This window comes from Dermacentor silvarum, chromosome 8 (genome assembly GCF_013339745.2).
Source record: "Dermacentor silvarum isolate Dsil-2018 chromosome 8, BIME_Dsil_1.4, whole genome shotgun sequence".
In the NCBI taxonomy this organism is placed as follows: domain Eukaryota; kingdom Metazoa; phylum Arthropoda; class Arachnida; order Ixodida; family Ixodidae; genus Dermacentor; species Dermacentor silvarum.
Window position 1 is genome coordinate 150,660,190 of NC_051161.1, and position 27,978 is coordinate 150,688,167.

The window sequence follows — 27,978 nt, forward strand, 5'->3', positions numbered from 1 at the left end:
CCTAATAAATCGTCGTATCACAGCTGTAACAAAAAGAGTGACTATGAAATGCTATGCACTCACTTCAAGTATCATTGCACTGCTTATACGGAGTGCTTATATATTATTGAAATAATTCCTTCATCCTGCCGAGAAGTGGGGGATTTCTTCAACTACAGGAAAAGGGAATGCAAGCAAAAAAAGGACAACACAGCGCTATAATCCCACCCACTATTTCGAAAGAGTACGAAGCTTGCGTCGATAACCGACAAATTTAGGGAAAGACAAATTCGAAGTAGCGATCTTGTGTAACGCACCACTCTCTTTTTTTTTTAAATACGTTCTTATAATAAAATATTTGACTGTTGATAACGTGCACATGGGCTGACTGCTGTTGATGTGCGTATGTGTATTGTGTTTGTCCATCTCGCTGTATCCTTCAGCTGTTTCTATTACTACGATGCCCCAGTGTAAGGCAGAATACCGAATGTTCCGTTCTGGACCAACTTTTCTCCTTTCTTTAGGCTCTTTCCTTTATCGGGATACCATGAAATATTACATATACAACAAACAAAGATTCATACACACGTACATACTGCAAGCGAAAAGCGCCGAAACAAGCTCTCTTAATGTAGCAAAGCGCTAAGGCAAGCAACCGTGCCATATGCTCTGAAAACTGACCTAGAGGTCAATTGACCATACAGTATGAATAGGCCAGCCATACAGTATCATACAGTGAAAGATGGGCGCGCAGCTTGTCAGATGTTGTGAAGAACAGCGAGAAGGTGTCCCATAATTGAGAAGAAGCCGACACAGCGAAGCGGTCACTGCAGCGTAATAAAGCAAGAAACATCCTAATTCACATCTTTGTATTAATTCAAGAAACATCTGTTTCTTGCCCTCTGTGTTTCGCCTTCGTGCTGCTTTCAAAAATGAGTATGTACCATACAGTCAAAGTGAACACAATCCAGCCCTTCCCCATTATTCCACCACTTATAAGCACAGGAATAGGCAATTTTGTGCAACAGTAGCCTACGTAAGAGAAATAATAAACTATTGAGAGTTAATAATGATGCTCGAAGACAATATGCAGCACACTTAGGTCAACGCCCTGGAATGTTTACTAATATCTTATTTCTTTCTCAACCCATTCTTTGTACTTCGTTATCATCGCATGTATTAGATCTGTCTTGAGATTCCAATACATTATCTTCTTTAGTTTATCCCACGCACTTTCTGAGAGGCCGTTCTTTTGTAACACGCCAAGTTGTGTCAAAGGAGGAAGTGTACTCATATCCAGCACAAAATCTGAAGGTGTTGTGCTGGTGTAACGACCTGTAACAGAAAGACACTTATTTGAAATTTGGGCGTAACATGGGTGTCACACGGCGCACTTCCAATCGCGATCGAGCCCGATCGGGGTCGGATTTCTCGGTCGCATTAGGCTCCTTGCGCCAACTGCGAGAGAGAGCCAATCGTGGTAGAGATTTTCGATTTGGATCGAGCTCGATCGCGATTAGAAGTGTGCTGTGTGGCACTGGTATTATTGCGCACGTATATCCAGCACAATATCTCAACATGTTGTGCTGGTGTACCGACCTGTAATAGAAAGACACCTATTTCAAATTGGTGCCTTAGTTTCAATATTCTTCCTAGAGCGCACAAGCTTGTGGTGGAGTATAAAAAATTCAGAGCCCTTCCACTATGGGTCTTCTATAGTGAATATTGTTATAGTGAATTTATATGTCATCATTATTGACTATATTGAGCGTCTTCGGCATGGTCGTCAAAGAGCAAGGACACCGGCGTCTTGTTTTCACCCGGTGCCACGGCCGTAACTCGTCCCCGTCGTCATAGGCGTTGGCGCGACGTCGACGAGATCTCTCCCGCTTCTGCTCTCGGCGGTTCATACTCCCATATCCAACGCGGGAATGAGCCACCCGTATTTTTTTCTTAACTTCTTCCTTTTTTACCGAGAGCTAATCACCCCCTAAAGAACAGGGGCATAGTTGCCTCAAGACGTTTTGTAAAGGCGCAGAAACATGTCAGAAGCTCGCCACTAACTATAGTAGGCGACTTCAATGTTCACCACTCGACATGGGGCTATCAGTCTTGTGACAAGAAAGGGACCAACCTATGGACAACCGGTCTAGAGCTTGGTTTAACTCTCCTCACAGACCCAGAACACCCCACCCGAGTAGGTAACAGCGTCTATCGAAACACATCGCCCCACCTAACATTCATCAAAAACGTAGAATTTGCCGAATGGGAAAACACAGAAACTAATGCAGGCCGCGATCATTACTTTATTGTCACCACATTTCCGCTCCGTAAAAGCAAGAAAGGAAAATTCAAAGTGAAACATACTAAATGGGACAGCTTTAGAGACATTAGACGCAATCACAAACTTGGAAGAGTGGACATCCAATCTAATCGAGGACGCAAACAAGGCCACCGCCGAAGCCGAGATCGAAGAGGATCAGCCATCTCCTGACTCACGGCTTATACAATTGTGGGAGGCTAGGGAAATTATCCAGAAGAGATGGGTGTCACAAAAAAAAAACAAGACCTTAAGTAGGCAGATAGCTAAAATCGACAAAGAAATCGAGAAATACACGCAAACATTGAGCCGAGAACACTGGCACCAAATGTGTGACCGGCTCAATGGTCAATTAGCTAACAAGAACTTTTGGTTTCTACTCAGACATCTGATAGACCCCGTGCAAACCAAATCAATCACAAATAAGAACATGCAGAAACTCATTCATTCTTATCCTGGGGGAGGAGAATGACCTAATAGAGGAACTGCAGAGCAAATACTTCACCACCAGCAAGGACATACTCACACCACCTAAATAGGAAGGAGAAATCAATCCAGCTTCAGATAGGGATATAGACGTAGCAGAGGTTAGAGCCGTCCTCAGCCAGATTAAAACCACTGCCGCTACCGGGGAAGACAGCGTAACAAACAAAATGCTCCGAAATTTAGATGATCGCTCAATCAGCGAAATCACTAAACTCTTTAACACACACTGGACCGAAGGAAAAGTTCCACCTAGCTGAAAACCTGCCAAGGTCATCTTCATACCGAAACCGGGCAAGAGGTTAGAACTGGGAAACCTTAGACCAATTTCTCTGACCTCCTGCTTAGGCAAGGGGATGGAGCGTGTAATATAAACAGAATAAACCATTACATTGAGACAGTACACCTACTCCCTGACACGCTAATCGTTTTCAGAGCATGTCTATCAACACAAGACATTATGCTTGAACTGCAACACGACATTCTTGATCCACGTACAATAAGAGACACTCGCACCGTAATGGGCCTGGATGTCTGTAAAGCATATGACAATGTAGCACATCAGGCCATCCTAAATGGCCTATCCCAGCTGAATGTACGCGAAAGAACTTTCGCCTACATTTCCGACTTTCTCAAGGAAAGAACAGCTACCATCCAACTGGGTGAAGTGCGTGGTCAAAAGCTTACTCTAGGGACAAGAGGCTACCGGCAAGGTGCGGTCCTCTCACCCCTACTCTTCAATATCACCATGATGAACCTACCACACCAACTAAACAGGATACCACACATCAAACATGCCATATACGCGCACGATGTTACCATCTGGACAAACAGCGGCTCGGATGGTGCGATAAATGACGCGTTACAGGAGACAGCAAATGTTGTGCAAGAGTACGTCAGACGCAACGGGCTAACATGCTCCCCCACGAAATACGAACTCCTAATCATTGGAAATAAATCCAAAAAGAGGCGAGACACTGACACCCAACAACAAGCACCGATCAAAATTGCCTTGGAAAGCGGCCCGGTTCCTCCGGTTCTGTCCATTAGAGTGCTGGGCACCCTTATTCAACAGAACACGCAGAATACCGCGGCCCTCACAAAGCTGCAGAACATCGCCAAATAAATTTGTGGACTGCTCAGGCGAGTGGCCAGCAGACACAGAGGAATGAAGGAGATGGACTTGTGTAGATTGATTCAGGCATTCCTAATCAGCCGCATAGTCTACTCCTTCCCCTATTATCGTCTCAGGAAATCAGACAAAGCTAAAATAGAAGTTATAATTCGACAAGCTTACAAATGGGCAGTAGGTTTGCCTGTTTATACCAGCACCGAAAAGCTCCTCCAACTTGGAATATGCACAACACCCTAGAGGAGCTGATCGAAGCACAAAAAACAGCACAAGTGACACGGCTATCAGACACAATGACGGGACTGCACATCCTGAGTAGACTCATAGACCCATATACACCACGGGATGCAGAGCACCACTATCTTCCGCAATCAGACATTACCTAATAATTAAGCCAATACCCAAAAACACCCTGGGGGGCAGGCACGACAGCAGGAGAAAAGCCAGGGCAGACAAATTACGCAAAAAGCACGAGCAAGACCAAACCGCGGTCTTTGTCGGTGCCGCCAACCAGGGACGCAACGCATACACCCTGAGGGCCGTGGACGGAAAATCTAGAATCGTAAATGTGGCCTCAACTAGAGCCGCATCAATCAAAGAGGCAAATTTTCATAGCGCTGGCCATCATGAAGCCAACTACCCATAGTGTTCTTAGCGACCCTAAGAGCACTATTCTCAGCTTTATGAGGGGCAGTGTGGGACTAAATACAGCCAAGACCTTGAGAAACTTCAATCAGGAAGACATAAAAAATCAGTCTTGTCTGGGTCCTCGCTCACTCGGGAAATCCCGGCAACGAGGAAGCGCATAAAGTGGCCCGAGGGTTGACAAACTGGGTCGCGCTCTCCTTGGAACCGGACCCCCGATGGGAGAGGTAGTGACTTCCTACAATGAACTTACCAACCTATATAAAGAGAACAGGAGAATATACCCAATACCACACAGCAACCTTACGATAGCGCAGGCCACTATCCTCTGCTGAATTCAAACTAACAGCCTTATCACTCCTCATCGCTTAGCGATCTTTACAGAACGGGAGGTTGACCCACTATGCAAAAACTGCGACAAAAATGCCACAGCCAACCAAACACACATCCTCTGGGAATGCGAGGGTCTTCCCCCAGCCAGAGAGATTCTGCCAGCTCCCTCTGAAACGACACGGGAGACCCTAATACGGCCTCCAGAGGAAAACCCACAAAAAAGAATTATTGCCTGGGCGGAAGAGGTCGCCCCAGACAAGCGGCCATCTACAACGCCCTGAAATTTTTCTTATTAAAGTTGTTTCCTCCTCCAGTGGCCGTATTCTCGCCGTTTCGCTGTGGTCGGTGGCCGCACCGCCAGCTGAGCCGTTGCCTAGCAACCACCGCAGCTGGAAGCGTCGATCGCCGCACCATCTGGCATGACGTCTGAGGAGGAGCCGGTGAAACCGCGAGCTGAGCCGTTGCCTAGCAAGCGCCGGCGCTGCATCGACGTTGCCGGCGTTGCATCGCCGGAGGAGCCGGCGTTGCATCGTATATATAGAATGGGCGGCTCGGTGGTGTTCGTCGGCAGATATGGAAAGTGAGTCGGAGAGACTGAAAGAAGACACGCTTCGTCGTCAGTAAGAATCCAAGAGGAGGCAGCGAGCCGAGGTAACGGAGGAAGAACGAGGCGCACGCCTCGAGAAGCGTCGTAAGTTCGAAGTGCCCAGGCGAGTGCATTCAGATGAGGATGGTTCGTTGTCTAGTTCGGCATCTCGTGCTAGGGCCGCGGATAAACGACCGAATGAAACCAGGAGGAGGCAACAAGCTGCGGGGACAGAAGAAGAACGTGCTCGGCGTATCGAACAGAGCCGGCAGAGTGATGCAGCTCGGAGAGCGCAGCACCTAGCCGCCGATACAACGCAGTTGGTGGACGTGAAGGCTCGCCGTGTGACGGACCATGTTATTCGGCTGGCTAAAAGTTCAAGTGCGACGCGCATGTTCCAAGCGGACTTTACAGACAATCTGTTTGGATTTGCGTCTGACGTTTGCGAAAGACTTTGGTATATGCGAGATTTGAGTCCTGTGAGTAGCGCAATGCGTGAAACACTTGGTTTACCCGTACCTGAATGAGATGAGGAAGGCGGACGCATGGCGAGTGTTTGTGCTGCGTGTAGGAACTTTCTACAGAAGCAGAAGATCCCGCTTTACAGCGTGAGTAACGGGTATCGTTACCCGCCGATGCCACCAGGTCTACTGGTGTTGAACGACGTGGCGGAACGTTTGATTTCGCCACGCATCCCCTTCGTTCAGATCCGACGCCTGATGAACTGGAGAAACGGACAGTTTGGCGTCGAGGGATCCGTGGTGAATGTGCCGGTCGACACCGACGAGATGTTGAAACAGTTACCCCGCTCGTTAGAAGATGGCAAGGCGATAGTGGTAACCGATGTAGCCATACAGAGAACCAAGCTAAATAATAACATTAACCGTATCTCTCGCTACGCACACCCAAGCATAACTGAGTTAAGCCACAGCCAATTTTTATTTTTATCTATCTTTATTTATTTCTTTCCTTCCTTTCTTCTTCCTTTCTTTCTTGTCCCAGGATCATACCCGCAGATCCAATGTGGGCATGCGCCACACGTAAATTTATTCTCGTTAATCGTGACGTTACTGACAAGCATGAGATGCTATTGATGTCATGCTAGTCATCTTAGTCATACATTCGTACTCTTCCATGCCAAATCTGGTATCTAACAAGTGAACGAGACGCCACAAAATTGTTGCCTACTTCCGGTGTACACGAACGCGATCTCCTGTAACCTAGCCTATAGCGGTTTCGCTGTAAAAGTATAGTCAGAGACGCTAAATTGTATAAAACATCAGTTCTAAATATCCGTGCATTACCTAATCGAGAACACGTGTTCTATATATCACGTTGCCGGAAATTAATTGGGGTTGCTTACAAGTCAGCATACGAGTATTAATATTTCGTGGTAAAATTTGCGACAGCACTCATCTTACATCAGCCCTCGCCGACATCTGCAGTGATATATCGTTCTACATTTCTTTAATTTTATTTCTTCTCCTTCTGTCCAATGGCCGCTGTGCCAAAAGTACGTTGGAAGCACGAGAATTTCCAGCTTAGTCATGACATAAATTTTGGGTTCAAGGGTTCTCCATTTCACTGCTCTCCATAACATGCCGTCGCCCCTTGTGGACTTTAGACACTGTTTTTCCTCAGTAGCTAACTTGGTTTAGATCCTTCATAAAATGTGAAAAGATCAAGCTAGTGTCATCATCAAGTGGTTGCGACAGAGTACTTACATTTTAAAGCCGCAAAAAAAAAAATCAATCTGCTCTTATCTACGTCAATAGTTTTTTTCCAGCTCCTAGCTTGCTATCGTAATTTTTGTAAATGAGTATCGACCAACCTTATAAAACATTCTGCTCCTGCGCATACCGTCAATTACGTTCTGCAATTATGTGCGGCTACAAAAGCTCTCCTAAATTTGATTGAAAGTGATGAGGAGCGGATTGCTTGTCAGCCATCGTGGGCCTATATCTGTCAAATTACATAGCTTGTGTGTTTATTGTGTGTGTCTCACCTCGTTGCAACATTATTTAGTCACAATATAGCACATATGGCTTGCACGTAAGCTCGCAATATGCCCATCCGTGATTTGCTCAGAGCAAATGTCACCTTCTTTATATCACATATCGTCACAAATGTTTCTCATATATTGTCACATTCATTAAATGGAATCGCACATTGCGCATTTTCGCACATCCTTCAGCGTCTTCCTATGTCCCGAGTTTCACGCACGCTAAGCTTCTTGACGGAATAAACGCGCGTAGAATCATTGGTGAGACACGGAACGATCTGCAAGTAATTGAGTGCGCCTAGGCAGCAAGGAGAATCCACGGTCGAGATCTCGGAACAATTCGTTCTTCATTTAATTAGCTCCTCCTCATTGCGCCTCGCACCTTCATCCCTCTGCTATCTTCACAATATTTGAAGAGGAACAGAATGAAAGAAAACGAAGCGTAACAAATGTGGCGCCCACGCACTCAAGAAGCTGCGGGGCCTCGCATGGAACGACATCCTATGGCTGTTAGCAACAACATTTTTTGAGACCCACATGACAATCTAAAGCATTATTGCGAAGCCGTCGAATAACTTATATTTCGCAGCCTGCATTTGTAATACATTGAAAATTAAACTTTGCGTAATAACCTGGAATGATTCATAGATATGCAGCAGTGTTGTACACGTTCCCCAAAAACAGGAATGAAAGCTCGTTCCTCGTTCCTTCCCAATATGGAAACGAGTAACCGTTACAAGTTTCTTCAATGCGAAAGGAACGCGTTCCAGTTACACTTCAAACATTGGAACGTGTCGTTACATTAACGTTACATTTGATTTTTTTAAGATATAGTGTCGGATAATCCTGAGGCGATATAAAGTGAGCAATTTAAAACTCACATCTAAATACGTATATTATACGAATTCGAACATCGCCGACAGCAGATTATCTAGAGATAAAATAATCCAAAGATATGCTCCTAGACGAATTTGTTCAGGGAGCACCGGACATATACTCCAGGCATGTCTAACCGCAACTTTGGTGCTCGTCTATTACAAGTGCAGCACATATTGCACCTGCCACTTCGGTCTTCAAATGCGCAGTCAGCATACTGCGCTTCAGATGTGCAAACAGAAAGTTACTCACATGCATCAAATAATTAAATTTCCTGCCCAAAAAACCGCATCGAAAGGAACAATACATAGGCGTTTAATCAATGCTGATTCAATATTGCAGTATGAGCGGTAGAGAAATGTCCACTATACGCGTACATATTCGCAATAAAGTGAAGTCCCTTGTTTGAACTCAGCAAAAGTTGCATCTAGATGTTGGTGTTCGTCAGACGAACCCGTTTCTTCGTCAGCACTTCGTCGGCAATGTTGAGGAGCCGTCCCACCGAAGCGCTTGTGGGTGCTACCGTGCTGTACTTCAGGAAAAGTTGGTTCAGTCCCTCGAAGTTCTTCATTTGTGACAGCGGGTAGTCAACTGGTACCAGCAGGTACCGCGACAGCTCATCCTATTCCTCGGCTGGAAGGGTTTGGTGCCCCAACGAGAAGTAATCTTCGGGCGCGGACGAGGTGTAAAGCTGGCTGGTTTGGTCACCGCAGCCATTTAGGTTGATGGTCTACATGAGGGAGCGTCACGTGATAATCTCGAAGCCTAGTAAAAAGAAATATAGCAGAGAACTCACGAAAAAATGCACCGTAGTCACGTGACAGGCAAGCGCCCCACGCGGTCGTCCATGCGCCTTGCATGCTGTGCTGAGTACGTGCGTGCGTCTGTTTAATGCCGCGGAACGTTTACAGATGGAACACCGTTCCCTCTGCCGTTCCTTCGTAAACCTAAAGAGTTACCGTTACAGTTCCACCGGCCCTTAATGAAACAGTAGCGCTCCGCCGCTCCGGCCAAAAGGAACCAGTTCCAGGAACGCCGTTCCGTACAACACTGATATGCTGTGATGGCGTTTTCAATAGTAATTGAACAAACTTCCCTGTAATAGAACCATTTAGATTCTGGAAGAATTTAGCAGTTTAAAACTGTCTCTTTACATTTGGGGGGGGGGGGGGGGGGGAGTCACCGTACATAACCAACTTGTAATACCTAGGGGGGGGGGGTGGTGTTGTTGAAACGCACGTTTATTCAGTCGTCTTCATGTGCTTCAGGCAACGCCAAGACAGATGTCAAACTTGGAGAAGTACAATTAAGTTACAGCATGCGCATACGAATCGCATGATCTTCGGGTGATTAATTCGGCAGTCGGGTGACACATTCGGTCTACGTTTTTCGAAAGTCTTGTGCGCCCCCGCGACGTTGCATATTCCATTAAAACTAAACGTACGATCAGAAAGGAAATGTTGGAGAATGAGCGCATTGAACACAAGAACCGCAGAATAGCAGCTAGCATAGCCCTATTATTATAATTACTGATAGTTTAACATTGAAGGCCTTGCATAGTATTCCTATGTGTTTTGGGCAACACGTGAAAACTGCAGTGGACAAATGGGAACTGCGCGCAGCTCGACCTAGTGTTAGAAATTTAAGTCGTGTATTTATGCAAGCATAATGAATACTCATAAATACATATGCAGGCGCCTAAAGTAACGACATATTCAGCTGAGCATAAGTGCTTCGTCATTTTAAGCTAGAATAAATTTCAACTGAGCTCTAAATATATACTCCAGGTCCTCAATTCATTACGGTCTAACACATTGTGCATACTTTTATTGTCGAAATTAACCAGCGATCGGCAGTAGCAACAGCAAACACAGCTTACAAGAACATGTACTGACTAGAGATGGGTCGCTCAGGAGCGAACCGGATCTTGTGAGCGGCTCTTTTTAAAGAGCGAGTGAGCGGTAGTTCAGTAAAAATGAGCGGCGGTTCTTTTGGAGAAAGGGAGCCGGTTCTCTCGCGTTCAGAGAGCCGTGCCGATGCGTTCCGTCACAGCCGTCTCCTGCTGGGTGCGACTTCCGCGCCATCTATTAGCGGTACGAGAAAGCAACTACCCTCCCGCCCTTCCTCGCAAGAGTCGCCTTCACCCCCTCGCCTTCGACTGAAGAACGAAAGAACCGCCGCTCACTTACTGAACCACCGCTCTCTCGCTCTTCAAAAGAGCGGCTCAAAAAATCCGGCTCGCTCCTGAGCGCTCAGGAGCCAGCCGCTCTTTTCGCCCCGGCTATCTCGCTCTTCAAAAGAGCCGGCTCGCTCCTCAGCGCTCAGGAGCGGCCCGCTCTTTTGAAGACCGAGGGAGCCGTGGTTCAGTAAGTGAGCGGCAGTTCTTTTCGGAGTGAGGAAGCTGGTTCTCTCTGCTTGAATGAGCCGTGCCGAACCGTTCCGTCAGAGCTGGGTCTTCTGCTGGGTTTCGATGTTTTTCGATTTCTGACCGACGAATGGTGGCCGGTGTGGGCCAACTCGCGCTACTGGTACTCGCTCGCAGTGTGTGGTGTGCGCAGCAGTCCCCTTGGTTTTTTGTGCGTCTTATGGTGTGGCACCCGATGCCACCGAGGGGAGAAGTAAAGAAGTCTTAATTGGCAAAGCATGGTACCGTTCGTTGCCTGCTGCTGTTCGAACGATGTCGCACGACTCTCACCGATCGCACATCGTGCGCTGGTCCAAAAACACTTCGAAGATGGTCTTCCGTGTCTTTAAAGGACCCCTAAACCACCTCAGATATTTTTGAACATTTCAAGTAAACGCGCATCGAGTTCAGAATGCCGTCACGATCAACGATGACAAACGCTGCAGCGCTACGCGCTGCGGGAGCGCCAAAAAAAATAAAAATTAAATAATAATGCCGTTCTCCTCCCCTCGCCTTTCCGGTATCCCCAGCGGTCGTCACGATGTCAGCAGGTGCAATCTGGTGATGTCAACTGCGGAAACGATGTCCATTGTTTGAACAAGAACCTACGACTTCCGGTTAGTCTGCTAGCAGGTACGCGCGCTTTCTGCTCTTCCTCGTCGTGTTGCTCGTTAGTGCGCCCTTGCGAATCGGTAATTACAGCCCGCAACGCAAGTTCCAAATCGCTCGCGTTCCAACACAGTCGTGCTTAGCGGTCCGATTAGCTGTGCGAACAGAGTGCGACAGTGTTGGCCTTTCCAGACGTGCGCGCAACACAGGGTCTATAGCGGTACGCTTCGCATAACACGGGCCGCACCGCAGCAACAGCGGTTAGCCGAGAAGCGCCGCGTCCACGTTACCGGCACGGTAACTCATCGCACGCCGTTTGACATTCGCGGGCCGCCGTTCGACAGCGGTTCTTGCTCGCGAACAGCGAGATTTCCTTGCCGTACGTAGAGAGGATGAGACCGGGACTCATTTGTGCGGCAGATTCGCCGCCGCTGATCGCTCAACGGCGCCGATATCGTCGCTAGGCATTTTCTGGTTCCCTTCAAAGCTAAAATGGACGGCGCTTTGAAATGAAATACCGACGCTCACAAGCCGCAATATTTTCTTATCGTTGCTATCGCTCTTCGCAAAACTTGTACACAAAGAGGAAAAATACGCTATTAGCGGCGCCGTCGGCTGCGATGCGAGCACAGCCGAGCCCGTCGTCTCCCGGCTGCACTGATGTTTTCGTTGCCGGTGGCGGAGGCGAGCAGCTTCGCGGTCGTCGATTGGGCCATTGATGGTGCAGCGGGCGGGGCGCCGGCCGAACTGCCGTCTACTTTGGACTAAAATCCCTATATAAGAAAAGTACCGCCATCTACTCTTTCCTCCGCCGCCTCCTCTCCTAAAGCGCTTGTTTTTTTTTTTCTTTACTTTTTGCTTGCGAAAGCCAAGTCGACGGTGGCGCACCTAGAAAGTCCACGTTGAAGCTTTCAGGCCGGGCGGCGTATTTCTATTTCAGCCCCCGTACAGCGCTCGACCGCTGGCGCCGCGCTGCGCCGCTCGCGCGTACCATGTTTCTAGGCGCCGCCGTTGGAACGGAGGAGGCGTTGACGGAGAACACGCTAGGTTGGGGCTGACTAGCCTGCTGTTAGGGGATCGGTGGTATTTCTAAATAAACGCATCACTGTTTTGATGATCCAAATATAATCTCACTATCAGGGAGGGAGCAGTCTACCTGACTGGAGCAGTATTTTTTTATTTGGGGTGTTGCTACGCTGCGCTCCGCAACACCCCAACGACCGCCGCTTCGCGTCGGCGCCCGGCACCACGGCTTCCGCCGTGGTGCCGGGCGCAAACAGACAGGAAAACAAAAGGAAAAGCGTGATAAAATCGAGACAAGGCGGGAATCGAACCCGCGTACGCATTATCCTGAAGCGAGCGCCGTAACCACTCAGCCATACAGCTTTTTTTTTTATTGCCGGTCTTTGACAATTTACAGAGCACACACTAGAGAACAATAGCAAAACAAATAACTACAAAACATATTGAAAAACAGAAAAGCCACCTGTCCTACATGGACTGGCGTTGTCTAACTAAAATTCTTTTAAAGCTGTCAAAGGTTCTAGCCTCGACAGCCAATCGGGTACACAATCCTGTGTTTTCTTTATTGCAATAAAGCGAGACATACTCTCTCGAAAATAAATGCGTGCAGGCCTAGCGTCTGGGTCGCAATGGTACCCAGCCATCCTCGCCCGCCATAAACAGTGGAGGCCCTGGAGCATTATTAAATCGTATGGAACTCCGTCCTCATTGTTTATCGCTAGGTACCTTATCCCATGCGGACTCAATGGAAAATCCTTCTTCATTGTCCGTTTTAGGACGTCCCAGAAGTAGACACCTTCCCAGCAATGCAAGAACACATGGTCTATGCTTTCAGGTTGCTTGCAGATCAAGCAATATGAGCCCCATGGTACACGGAAGCCACGTTCTTCCATGAATGTTTTCACTGACAGTGTTCCTGAGTGTAGCCTAAAAAAGAATGTTTTTACCCCAGTAGGCACCTCCATTCTTTTCACCCGTTTAAGGACATCCTGTCCTGGTCCTCCACTGTATACCGCTCTGTACAATGGCACTGGGAATACAATATCGCATACATCTCGATATAACCCCTCAGCCATACAGCCACACTTCCACGGTCAGCAAGCATGCGAACCATATGATTGCGTTCGAGCGCCCTCGGCGAAAGCAACCACCTAGAAACGCGGTACGCGCGAGCGGCGCAGCGTGGCGCCAGCGGTCGAGCGCTGTACGGGGCGCAAATAGAAATACGCGGCCGGGCAAAGCGCGTGCTATCATCGTCCAATCAGAGATACAGGAGAGAGAGAGAGAGAAGCGGCGTTTATCAAAGGATGGCGGTACTTTTCTTATATAGGGATTTTACTTTGGACACCTCTCGCGCGGCAGACGTTCTACGGCTAAAACCCCTATATATAAAAAGTAGCACCATCCACTTCCCTCCTCCTCCGTTCCACTATCGCACTCAGCCCGATCGAGGCGCGATATCGACAGTGGCGCCGCCTGCGTCGGGCCTGCCGTGGCAGACGACAGCTAACGCGCTACCAGAGGAAATCCGAGGAAAACTTCGATCGCGCCCTGCGGAGAAGTTTTTGAGGGGCGATTTTGCTTCGTAAGTCAGTAACTGGTCTTAATAATGCCGTTTTGGAAGTAGCAACTGGACGATGCGAGACGGCGCAAATATGAAGTGTGCAGCAAGCGTTTGGGCACGCCGGATGGTAAACAAAAAAAGCCTTTTGCCCTTGCCTTGTCGGTTGCGGCAACTTAAGGCGCAGCAGCATGCCATCAGAACGAAGTTCTTGTCCCTAACACGTTTGATCCGTTTGTGCGTACAGCACTTTCGTCGCACAGGCCCGAGAATGGCAGTCGGAGCACGCTGGAAAGGAAAAAAAATATACAAAAGCGCAAAGCGAGCTTCCACGTGACACGGATTGGCCAATGGGGGAGCGGAGGAGGCTGGGGCGACAGGAGGCGGCAAGGAGGAAACGCCGGGGTGAGCGCGGTGGCGGCAAGATCTAAGAATGGCGCTACTTTTTATTTATAGGGGCTTTATCTACGGCACTGGCGGACGGTTCGCCGTCGGTATATGTGCCGCTAGCGTGGACGTGACCGGAAGTATGCAGTGTTTTGAGAAGCGCGTTGGCGATAACGTATGTAACGTGACCTTTCGAGAAGCACTCGGCGAGGAGGGGAGACCAGCCGATGAGGAGAGTAGCGAAGGAAAGAGCGAAACGAGCGAGGGCCGTTTTTCGATCATCAACCCCCCCCCCCCCCCTAACTCCTCTATTACAGCACCATTTCGAAAGATTAGCGCGGCTACGTGTTCGTTGTAGACTCGTGCACAACTGCAACACCACAACTAAATTTCGACCTCTGGGTGGCTTAGGGGCCCTTTAACGACAAGAGGTGAACGTACAGTTTACGTCCTGGTCTTCATTTGTGCTAATTAGTGTAGTCATGAAATTTTAGCCCATGACATCCACTTCAGTGCATTTTCTGAGCGTGTATCATAAGGACGTCAATAAAACGAGGCCAATGATCTGTTGTGTTGTAATAGAACTTGATTTCTTTTTTTTTCTTTTTTTTTGTCCTGGTGTATGATGGCATGATCGCCAGTATCGCGCGTGTACTCAAGAGAAAAAAAAATGTGGTTGATCCCTCTTATATAGGAATCGGTATAGAACACGAAAGTGAAACGTGTCTTCACAGAAGTAGTGTAATGTTTATTGCACATTGATATATAATGTCTATTGGTGTTTTGTGGCTAAAGCGCCCTTAGGCGTTGATGCACCCACGCTGACGCCTGGTGGCACGTCTCCTCCATCACGACTACCAACGTCGATGACCATGAGCAACCGTCGTGCATATGGAAGCTGCACTACGCTGCACACGCTAGCACAACGCGAAAGACGAAGCACGTAACTGACACACTAATACAACGCGCAAGACAAAGCACGTAACTGAATCGTCACCGAGTCAAATCAGCGCGTACAGCGCGTCGTAATTGCAGCCTCCGCGATCAACTTCAGAAACATTTTCAGAGCTAATTGCGGAGGCCACGCTCCGCTGTGCTGAGTACGGTGAACGCCACCTAGGTGGCGTTGGTAGTGCTTCTTGATGCCAGCGTCCCTTCGAATGCTGGCATCGAGGCGTCGTAGTGCTGAGACCACCGAAGCGTTCACTGTCGGTGCGCGTTAGTGTCATAATGCAGTACTTCTCTTTTCTGCTCGTAGGCGGCGGCACCGCCCCGAGCAAGAGCGCGGGTACACGGAGGAGTGTTAGATATATAAGGCGCGTCTGTGTAGCTCTCTGCAAATGCGTTTGTGGCGCAATGGGTTAAACGCTCGGCGATCTATCGTCGCGGACCGAGAGGTCGTGGGTTCGATTTCCAAATTTTGCATGTTTGTGGAACTTTTTCTTCTGGTTTCTTTCTTTGTATTATTTTCGTGTATGTTCGTGTGACGTATTTCCGTGACGGAAATACGTCAGTGAAGTCTTGGTGGACCCCGGCATAAAACACTTTCGTGTTAAAAAAAAAAACGAAACGTACGTGCGGCAGTTTTGTGGATCTTTCGTATGATTTTTGTATTGTACTTCAAGAAATGATTTCTACATTCATTTTGCATGGCGTTACAGCTTACTCATATTATAGTATGTAAATAAATGAATAAAGTTGAAACATAATGTACAATGATTTTGTGTTCTTAGTTTGACAAAAGTTGATTTTAATGTATCCCAAAAACGGACAAGCTTCTGTAATGACGATGAAGTTACATTTTGTTTTTCTGAAAAAAGTACGTCGCATTCTGCCTGTAACAGTATCATAAGCATTTTATCCACAATATCAGAAAAGAAAGCTTCAATTCACGCTTTTAATATATGTAAAAATATTCTCTAAGCATAGAGAAAATACCGATAACACGGTTATTTAATTATGCATATATCGTTTTTTTTTCAAAGCCACATAACTATAGAATACGCATAACACAGATTACACGTTTAAGTGAACCGGTGAGCCGTTCAAATGAACCGGTTCATTTCAGTGAGCTGAGCCGTTCTGAGCCGCTCATTGAAGTGAGCCGTTTTGCCCATCTCTAGTACAGACGCCATACCGCATGCAGCCTTTACAACTGCGACCAGACGGCGCAACCAGTTGCATACTTGCAAGTCTTACATGCTTGCCTACTATCATCTGCGGCTCTGTGTGGTAAATAAATCTGTGGCTAGCGGAGCCCTAGTGCTGTGTATACAGCTGGCTTACGAAAGCAGTGCGGCGCGTTTACTAATGAAATAATCGGTTTGTCGTTTTGCAATGCTCCATAACTTGGTCGTGCAGCTTTATTTACGCCTGGTCGAACAATACAATTCAAAATGTATTCGGCAGCTTCTGTACGCGCGATTGGTTTCTCTCGAAAGTGCTAGGACTGCTTTGTTGGATCGGTTGTTGAAACGCATATATTAAGACAAGTTCTACTCCGCTCTTGACTATTGTCGTTGCATCTACTTCGTGCAGAAAACTTCCTTGGTTTGGATACGCATGGCGGCTGCAAGCGCGCCGTTATTTTCTGTTTTGGTCACAAATTCACTCCAAAAACTTAACATCTTCAGAAATTCATGGCGAGAAGAACCTCGGCATGCGTTCTTATTCTAGTACCTGCGCTTCAGTAATGAAGCCAGTGGTGTGGTTTATCATTGCTTCAATCCAAGACAGCCCGGCCGCTACATAATCCAGAAGGTTCATAGAGTGAAACGCCTTTATGAGAACTTCTCGAGACCTTTAAAATTCTCCTTATACAGGTCACTTCGTTGCAAATGTTGAGCGCCGTACTCCTTAGTAAGGATAAGCAAGACCAGAAAAAGAAAGCTATTATTAATAAGAATTCAAGGGAGACTTAGTGAAATCCGTCTTAATTTTTTACGGCACATTTTGTCAAGCAGAAAGTGTGATTGCAGCCAACCAGTTCCACAGCATTCTGTACGACGAAACGCAGGAACTGCGCAAGTTAAAGCTGCAGATCGTCGAATACAGCTATCGCCTCCCTTGCCGTCAGAATTTTGTTTCGTTGACACGACCTTCAAACGTTGACACGGCCATCGCTGTCATTTGCACCTTTTTGCCTTAGATGGTTCTAGGGACGTCGCCAGCCATCAATCACGATGAGATAGTTACGTCGTCATCAACTGCGACGTAATACAAGCATTACGCAATACAAGCATACAAGCATTACAAGCTGCGTATGACTCGAGCTATTCCTGGAGCAGTGCAGCGTGGTTGCTTTCGGTATCGGCACGCTCGTCAGGTGCGTCGGTAGCGCCGTCGTTAGTCCTGGCGCAGTTCCACCATGACGATGTCGGAGGAGGGCAGTGGCCGCACCGCTACGTGCCGTCCGGTGTAAAGCAACCAATCAGCATGGAGGAAAGAAAAATCTAGGAGGGAGCATCACGCAACGCGATTCAAACCAAACCTGTCGGCCCAACACGTGATAGTCACCTCAGAAAGCGCGTTAAATTGCTAGGCTCCCGCTCTGCATGCATCACTGCGGCAGAGCCCCCGATGGGCCCCCGAACAAGCTCGCATTGATTAAAAATCTACGGGGACCACACAAAGGTCTCGGTAAATCTCCAGTCTTGCTCCCTGATTTGAACGCAAGAGGTCACGTGTTGGGCCGACACTAAGCAAGGCTGGCTGCGTTAAGTAATGCTCCCTCCTAGTTTTTATTGCAATAGCAATTATATGGACACTCCAAGCGCATTTCTGACGTCGGCGTCATTGTCGCCGTGAAGTTCCGTATAAGTCCAACGGCGATAAAATCGTTGCCTCGCGCCGTACCCTGTGTGTGCGGCTGAAAGCCTACGAGGGTGAGCCGGCAATCGCGGCTTAATGTAGGGCACGCGCGGCAGGAAGCCAGGCCGGAAGCGCGCGGTCTTCTTTCGCGCGCGAGCCACGGGGGCGAGGCGGCGGAGAGGGAGGTGTGGGGGTAGGTTCTGCTCCGTCGGCGGCTGCTAACGAAGTTGCCGCGCGGGCGCCATCTCTTGAAAGCGATCTGCGATGTGGGCGAAGTGCATGTGCCGGTGCACTTTGTGCTGGTAGCTTCGTATGCGCTGTGCTTTCGACGTTTATTTCGAACTGAAGCGAGACGAGATACAGCGCGATGCTCAATTTGCCCGCTGTTGCCGCCGCGCTTTCTCACTGCGGCTTTTTCACAGCGAGTTCCCGCGGTCATTGAGCGAGATGTGTTCATGTTTACCTGTGCGCGCGTGATAGCGTGCTTGTATATTTAGTTAGCAAGCGAATGTTTACAACTTTATATTGCCCACTGAACTACTATACTTGCTTCGTGTAGCTCTCTACAAATTTGCTATCGCAATCGATGCTTCGCCTTCCGGGCGAAACTGCGAGTTTTTTACTTCCTCCATGCCAATCAGCCACCGGCGACGCCTAAATTACTTTCTTCGTTGTACAAGAGAATTTGTTGTAGTAGTATTCGTTATAGAGGCGTTGACAATACATAGGAAATATGGGAACTCATCCGACGCATAGTGAATATCGCGTTACGCGTTCGAATGTAATTGCTGCATGCGCTTCCAAGAGTGCAACAAGACAATCCTGCGCGATACAAATACCTCCGACCAACGCGTATGTCGAAGCAATAATTTTATATATCTATGTTATCATTTTTTCGAATTCACAAAGAGGGAAAATATAAATAACCACTCACCTGAGGAGGTGTCTGCAAACTTCATGTATATCCAAATATCAGCAGGGTTCAGTGGGAGGTCGTATTTTTGAAGAATAATGGTTACACGAAACTTCTCGCTTCCTAAATTTGCGTGCTTCATTTCTCCGTCGTATGTGGCGTTCCAGCCAATTATAGAAATGTGGCACGATATTGCGTTATCCATTATATATTGACACCTTTCTCTGGAGTCTGGAGAACTCCCTGCGCTGCTTGTCTGTAATAGTTTTCCGTTTGTAAGGCTAATCTCAAAATTTTCCGGTGCCTTATCACTGGCCCCCATTGTCAAATTAAGAGAAAACTGCCGACTGCGGAGCACGAGTTCAGCTTCGGAGGAAGATAGGTGCTTGTGCAGGTACTGGAGTCCTGTCATGTCTTCCGATGAATCTGAAATAAAGTCATATTGCAACTAGCTGAATGATCCATCGCTCTCTTTTCACACAGTTACGCAATACACTAATGATATATTATCGGTGTGCAAAATTTATAGCATTTCACGTTACCGCGCAATTTCTGAAAAGAGATCGTATGTTCTGCACTAAAGCGACGTCAGGCGCAATCAAACTGCCTTGCAAGCGCTGGCGGCGCGGGCGTTTTTTTGCTGATGGCTTTTCACTTGTCCTCCCTTCCCCCTTTCTGTTCGTATTACCTACACGCTCCAAGACGGAAGCAATAAACATTTATGTTCCAGCCTTCCAAGTGCGTGCTGTCGTATTCAGTACACACTTCACGTGCGTCGTAACTATGTAACATATTCATTGTAAAAGTATTAAAAAAATGGTCCATGAAGAGTTCCAACATCCCCGGATCTAGTAGTTAAAGCACACTTGTGTTTGTTTGTCGGTTTGTTTGTATAGATATTGTTACGATGCAGAAGTCACACAAAGTTACAATTTATGTAAATAAATAAAGATGTATTTACACCAATTACAAGAGAGACAACGATACATAAACGAGATGGCTGTCGAGACGGAATCCACCTCTACACGTCAAATCGTCTTCTGAGTGGCGCCGCCCTTGGTTGCGTCGTAACCCACGCCTAGAAAAGCACTGTCTTGGTGCTAACTATAAGGCACGAAAACTCGCGGCAAAGTAAGGCTTCAGCCAGGACACGTGCACAACGTCAGTGGGAACACGCGAGTTCAGCTGAGCGATCTCGTAGTACACATCGCCAAGCTGACGCAATATCGTGTAGGGCCCTGTGTAGCACGGCATCAGATAGATAGAGAGCAAGGTGAGGAAAGGCAGGGAGGTCAACCAGACGAGAGTCCGGTTTGCTACCCTACACCAAGGGTAAAGGAGAGGGGATATGGAAAGGGGAAAGGAGGGAGAGAGAGAGAGTACTGAGTACAAGGGAGTACTGAGTACTGAGCACAGGGACACTATAAGCGGTCTCTTAAACCAGAGCACTTCAACTGTCATCATCATCACCAGCATATATCTATGTCCACTGCAGGACTCCCTGCGATCTCAATTACCCCTGTCCTGCGCTAGCTGATTCCAATTTGCGCCAAGTGTTGTACTGGCGCCCGAATCGCTCTTGGTGCCAGTGACGGGTGTAGCCACGGTTCGAGTATCTTTGACTCAGAGAACGGTCTTGAGTCCAGTCGCTTTAAAGTTGTCCTGATAGAGAGACTTTGTACGTCGTAGCAAGGACACGTACACAATACGTGCTCCATGGTTTCGTTGCACCTACAGGAATCGCACATGGGGCTCTCGGCCATTAACAAACAATAGGCGTAAGCGTTCGTAAACGCCACTCCCAGCCACAAGCGGCACAGCAAGGTTGTTTCGCCGCGGGAAAGGCTAGATGGCAGTGTAGCCGCAGCAAGAGGTCAAGTTTATGCAATCGGCAATTCAAAGTACTTGAACTCCAGAAAGCTTGTGTCTTCTTGCGTGTCCGCCCTCGCCAAAGGTATTGGACACGTCTGGGTGCCTTCGTGGCCAGACCACGCAGCCCTGTCAGCAAAGTCATTGCCACAGTGAGCAGGAATCCACTGAAATATTATGTTGTGCCCTGTGTCCAGAGCATGGTAGTATATTTCTCTGATGTCGGATATCATCGGCTCGTAAGTTCTGTGATGTAAGGCAAACTTGATACTTTAAAGAGCTGCCTTAGAGTCACAAAAATATGACCCATTTCTGTGCCGGCTCTTCGGTGACGTAGGTCACAGCTGCATGAAGGGCTGCAAGTTCTGCCGACGTAGATGTAGTCATACGCGACTATTTGAATTTAACTGTAACCTGCTTGGCTGGAACGACGAATGCGTCACTTGAGCTGGTAGGTGAAGTCGAACCATCGGTATATACATGTATGCAGTAAGGATATGTCTGGTGCAGTAATAGGAGCGTCAGTTGCTTCAGAGCCGGCGATGGATGATTGGCCTTCTTCGTAATTTCGGCAATAGCAAAATTCACTTGAGGCTGTCGCAGGCACCACAGGGGAGAAGAAGGCTTCGTCGCCGTTGTAAAAGATGATGGTATGCACTCTTGATGAGCACTAATCACTTTTGAAATGGTCGCTTGAGGTATCTCGGCTGGTATTCCTGGGAAGCTAGGCGATGGTCGGGGGTCCTTGACAGATGACGAATGTGCGCTCTGAGGGAGTCGACAGCTACGTGTGTCTCGATCGCGGCATCAGATTTTCAGACAAGCCAATGCGGCGACATGGTGCCCATAGGAGGACAACGAAGCAAGGAGGAAATCGAACATCCCGGTGTCGGCTGTCGTACCGAATTTTCTGCCCGGCTTGGGACTCAGTGAGCCGGGATCCGGCAATCAGGCGCGCCGTTTGAGTTTGGGCGAAGACGTCTTCGGCATATTTGTGGGAGTGTTCGTCTAGGAAGGATGCAGTGTGTCAAAGCAGTAGCGGACTCAGGATCTCTGCCAGGGGGGGGGGGTCCATTTTTGGGGTGGTGGTGTGGGGGGGAAGCAAGCACTTTGCATAATATTCAATTTCCTTTCTTTAGCCAGAGGAATTCAACACCAAATCAAATGCCGAATAATTATACTAATATAATGACACCAAAGATGATGACGATGTTTATTTGTTCAGCGTTTTACTTAAAGTAAGTTTTGAGTTCGGGATTTGAGTTGAGTTTTACTCAGAGTCAATGAATAAATATAGGCTGATGATGATGAATGAATACAAGACACTGATATAGTCTTTTTGTTAATCAGAAAATTTTGACCTAAGGCCACCTCCTGAATTGTAATGACAATGTGAACAGAGCGCTGAATGCACACGTTTGGACTGGTGGAGCTGGACGCATGGGGGGCTGGGGGGTTACAGAACCCCACAAGTTAATACGGCCTATACAACTACTACCCTTGCTTTGTATAGCTGTCCACTAATTTGCTATCGCAATCGGTGCTTCGCCTGTCGGGCGAAACTACGAATTTTTTTGTCTGTATGACACGACCTAATGAAGTTTAGTTGCAGTTTTTCTCCGTATTTATTTGTCGCTGTTATCCTTCCTCAGTATCACTCTTGAACAGCGTGTTTGTTTAAATGAGGTTAGCAGCTAGACGGCGCTATACGGAGTATTGTGTAGTTAGGATAGCCAGCTATACATCATTATATCCGCTTAATTTATTCTTTACTCATCTTCGAAATTTTGCGATATTGTACAATTTTGCAGTGAGCTCATTATCACACTTGTTTGTCAAAGTTATGCTTGAGTACTCGACCTTGGAGTCTCTCGCAGCCCACTGTGCTGTTTCAGGACTTTACTCCCCCAAAATCAAACATTTTTCAGTAGCGCAAGCTTCTCATTGGTAAAATACATTTACAATAAGGGGGGCGACAACTACCAGCACACATTCTTCGTAACACATGAAAACATTCAAACCGCGGACAGTCAATGTAAAGTTAAACTGGTTAACCTCCCTGCCTTTCCTTCTTCACTCTTTCTTTCCTTCCTTACAGAGAACCCATCCATAATCTTGGAATCCAATGTGTCATAATTGCATGAATATTGTGATCCATAAAGATTTATAGTATTTATTCGTGCATGGATTTCTAGGTTACCATTTTTAGCGGTTAGATCAGCAACAGTACAATTTCAGCGTCACACTTCCGAACGAAGGTGGTCATATTCATGTTCAGCGCTATCAATCAAGATATTTCGATCGCTGCCATACTAGGTTCCAAGGCGGCGAAACGTGTCAACTGTGTGGCGGGGTAAATATTTCTTAAAAAAAAGAATCAGAGAGAACTTGCATCTTTTTTAACATCCAAACTTATCGCGAATGCTCGGTTCAAGTGCCCAGGCCACCGACTGTACGCCGCCGCGTTCGGTTGCTTCTTCCAAGCCAAGTAAAAATGCATGAAACACGCAACTGCTTGCATACGCGCAATTTTGATCATAAAGTGACTTACTGTTCCTGTAGCTAAACTAAACTGTTCCTGTAGGTGCGATCAGTACAATTTAGAGCCTAGGAGCCGTAAGCAATGGATGCTATCTGTGTTAGCAATTCTTCAGTAAACCTTAGTTCCTGCCTTCTATGCTCAATTCCTCACTCACTCGAGAAATCGCCTTTTCAAATTTAACTGGAGAATCCAAAACTATTATTCGTCTGCACCGCTAACGATCTCGAAAACATGATCACCCCAGGACCCGTTTAACTCATGATCCACCTTGATAAAATATTTATCTCTAAATAAAGAAGCAAGTTTTCTTCCAGCGTATATTATTTTGATGCGTGGTGTGATAATAGTAATAGTGGCAGCGCACCCATCAGTCAGCCCTCTATCGCTTTGCATGAAGAGAAATTGTCGCGCGTAAACCAATATATTTCGAGCGTTCAGACAGAGCGTTCCAAACTGACAGGTCGGTTCTGCTTTCCATGACCTTGCGTCAACTGTGTGGCACCTAAGCTGGTAGTCTGCTTTTTTGGCGTCCTTCTCGTTCTTCTCGTGTCAGAGTTTTATAGGCCTTGCATTCTATGCCATGACTGACACAAAAAAATTTGCAGAAACCATCGAGAATGATTGTCAATGTAAGCTAATAGCCTGAATTAACGTAAAAGTGAGGGAACGAGAAAGCAAGAGGGAGAGGGAGCGAGAGGGCAAAAAACAGAGTGCGAGTGTACGAAATGTTTCTTGCTGTGTACGACCGTCGATCCTCCACCACCGTCCACGAAAATGGCTGAGAGATACGAAGAAGGCTATCTGCTTTAAATTTATCTGTATAACTCGAGGACATATTCAACGGGCTAGTTGGACCGTACTGAATGGCATATTGTAACTTCTAGGCACAGCCACGAAGGAGGCCTATCAGCACATGTCACACGCACTACTAACCACTTTATTACAAATGAAGCAAGCTAAATTTATTATGTTTTCAATTCGCACGCCCAACAACCGCAGCATTAGGGTTGCTCAGGCCATCTATTAAGAGAAGGAAAGTTATCTGCAAATTTTCAAGTCATGCTCACGTTTATACAAACAACAAGCGTCTGACTCACATATTGATTACATTTTTGAATTTAAAACGCATGCAATATTTCACGTGCCGTTTTATCATTGCTTTTGCTTAGGTTCTAAGCATCTCTAAATATTCCGCTTCAAGGGCAAAATTTACGGTTTCTCAAAATGCGCGATCAATTCCTACAGATTCTAAACATTCTCCCCATTCGGTTATTAACTTATTGGAAAGTTTGCCCAGCATAAGTACTTTCACAAGCGAAGAGGCATACCATGACAGGAGGTTTGGTTTGCTTCTCTTGGCAGCATATCTTAGTAGCCTAGCAAGCGATGAGGAGATAAAGTGGGGCTAGCCTAGTGGGAAAGGAGAACACGGCAGTAACTGCGTACCTGTTCGCCGCATTATTCAAATTGTGGTTCACCTGGTGCAGGTATTGCACAAGCTGTCTCAATGGATTGGGTAATATAATCATGTTTAAGTGGCAGACGTGGCAAGACGAGCAGCTGACGGCGAATATAACGCTAACTACTTTATTTCATGACCTTGGTGCCCCCCTAAAGAGTATAACTGGGCTGCGGCAACGCCCAGCCTCACAGCCGGATGTGGGGAAGTTGAAGTGAAAGCCATGTATCGCAGTATAAACCCCGTGCGTTCTGCGTGAAAGGGCGGTCAGTCATCTCTATAAATTAAAGGCGTTATATTCACATCGGGTAGATCTGATAGAGACGCTCGCATGGTTGTAAATGGGGACTCGTGACGTAACAACTATCCTATGCATCGAGATTTTCTTTCTCAAAAATGAGAGCTAAACGCATGAGGCCTTATAGAAACTATACAAATAAAAACAGGCTGCTTACCTGTCATAACAGCAAATGGAATGCACATGACCAACTTCAAACCAATAAATAATAATTCGATTGTCAACATTGTAGTTGACAATCCTTTTAGTTTCCTTGGAGAACTTCGAAAAGCGATGTAAAAGTAATTCCTAAAGTATGTTGCGTACAACCTTGCAGACGATGGAATAGTGTTAGTATTTTAGACCTTTTTCATTCCGGTTCTTCATGGCACGGACTTTGCGTTTCCTGCATACCACAATACCACATAATAGTATTGGCCTTATGCTGTGAAAGCATAAATGATTATCCATTAAATTGAGCATAAAGCAACATGTGAAAAACAACAACAAAATTACTACACTGCAATGTCCTTGCCTAGGTACAAAGGAGTAACGGTCAAACACTTCTGTGGAAGGCATTTATGATTATGGAATTTTCGCAATATATGAAATATCTTAAGGTATGCTGTGACGTAGATAGCAAGAGGTTTAAGACACAGTCATGCCTAGTTGATTAAACAAATTATTTAGTTTGGCGTACCGAAACAACACGGGTGCTATGATACATAGCGCAGTGGAAAGCTCACAAATAATTTTATCCGTGCTTGTGGTACAATGGGTAGCGTTCCTGACTCACAAATCATTTTACCCCATGTGATTTTTTACATGTGCCTGCTTTTCGAAAGAAAATGCACAGAGAAACGTAGTGAAAGAGGAGAAAATGAAAACAGGATCGTGGAGGGGTGAGTCACATTTCTCCATTCGCCCAAAAGACTGCACGTGTGATCAACGTGACTTGCACAACAAGCTGACATTATATCTTACAGTCAATATGATATTAGTTAGAATAGCCTGGTCACGGTTATTAGCGCAATTTCCTGATAGTCGTCATTGATCCAGAAATTATACCAGGTGTGGAAATTATTATCTGACGCGGTGATAGCATTTGATTTCAAACTTATTGGCGAATATTTTTTATCAATACAAGCAAAACACGGACAAATATTTCTCGTTACTAGCAGTGTTCTGCGCCAGTACGCGTAGTGCACGTCTACATGAGACTCAAAGCTGTGACCTCAGGAGGCTGAAAAATATTATCATTAACACGGCCATGGCTGGGAGAATTACACAACATATGTGTTTTGAAACTGTTGGTAATTGAAAATATCTTGTACGATTGCCACGCACTCTTAACCGCATTTATTGTCCTGATGTGGTTGCGCAATACATTTCCTTGATGTCCCGGTATACGTGGTTTTGTTGCATAGTAAGCTATATAGCACGCTTTTCCTACCCCTTATTGGGCTATTTTCCACTCTGCTTCCTATTCTTAATTTGCCATGCATTACTGGCCCACCTTCCATCTTTAGGCAAATTGCAGACCACCATTCAGAAGAATGTGTTAGCTGACCTGATGGGGATTACAGATGACAAAGACGATAACAACAACGAAGAAACGCCCACTTTTTGGATACCATCCTTAGACTATGTATGACGAAACTGGCCAACTGCTTGCAGAAAGAATTGGGATCCAATATACACTGCACTGAAAGTGGTAGGACAGCGAAGCTGTGGTATAACCTGATCCAATAGACCAATGTGACGTAGCCTCGAACTGGATCATGCAGAGCCTGAGCACGACGCCGTTTTGCATATTGACGCTGCTCTTGCTTTCGTCGCTCATTTTATTCGCACTGCTATGCGGGCGTCCTAACTGTGCGTGGCTTGCTTCGGACAAGAACCGCAGCATCGTGCCTACTCTCAGCACGGCGCTGTTGTGCATGGTGACTTTGCTGTTCCCGTCGCCACCAATCGTACTCACGCCGGTCATTCTGGAGAGGCCTTTCCATACCGCTATAACGATACACATCAAATCATTTGCTAGGCGGGTTCTTCTTTTACATATTTACCCAGCACCTCCACCACAAAACTGTTACGGATGAGGCGTGTTTATTTACAGGTGATGGATGAGAGTCTAGGAAAGCAGTCCAGCCGCGGTTTCTTTCTGCGCTCCGCACACCAAAAGATTCGTCGTCCTCCTCTTCTTCCTTTCGCCTCAACCAAGGCGTTACAATATGAACATTAGTGACGTCACTCCCTGATTAATATGCTTCACGGCAACTACAGCTTATGGGACCATAATATTTTCCGGGAAGCGCTTGCAGCGAACGCCATGCGCGAAGGCCAGCTTTCTGGTTGTTGTTTTTTTAATTCCCCCTCCCGGCTGGCACCGCGGATGTGCGGAGGTGAGCGCCATCTGGTGGTGCAGCAAGGAACCCAGCGGCGCGCCTTCCACCATGACTGGTTGAGTTTTCTGGCGACGGAGACGAAGAAATTCCGGGATCCTAGTCATATACATAATCATCATCAGCCTATATTAATGTCCACTGCACGACGAAAGCCTCTCCCGGCGATCTCCAATTACCCCTGTCTTGTGCCAGCTGATTCCAACTTGCGCCTGCAAATTTCCTAACTTCATCTCCCCACGCAGCACTCTTCTGGCCGACCAACTTTGAGGTGTCCAGCAGGCCCACAATGAGGCCGAGAGGCTTGGCCTTCCGGTCCCTACGTGGCAGTGGCCCGCTGCGTGTTGAGACACGCTTTGCAGG

General features: G+C 47.0%; 1 long non-coding RNA gene across 3 annotated transcripts in view; it reads right to left on the minus strand.

Moving 5' to 3' along the window:
• Nucleotides 1–1,082: 1,082 nt before the first annotated feature.
• Nucleotides 1,083–27,978, minus strand: part of LOC125947427 (uncharacterized) — a 72,694-nt gene continuing 45,798 nt past the window's right edge. Inside the window, exons 2-4 of one of the 3 annotated variants that reach the window (XR_007468287.1) lie at nt 25,389–25,616; nt 19,085–19,489; nt 1,083–1,314 (exon numbers count right to left, since the gene is read on the minus strand). This is a non-coding gene — a long non-coding RNA (uncharacterized LOC125947427). Of the gene's footprint in view, nt 1,315–9,339; nt 9,453–17,141; nt 17,196–19,084; nt 19,490–25,388; nt 25,617–27,978 lie in introns of those variants that run through there. The other 2 variants (XR_007468289.1, XR_007468288.1) reach the window with 2 other exon arrangements.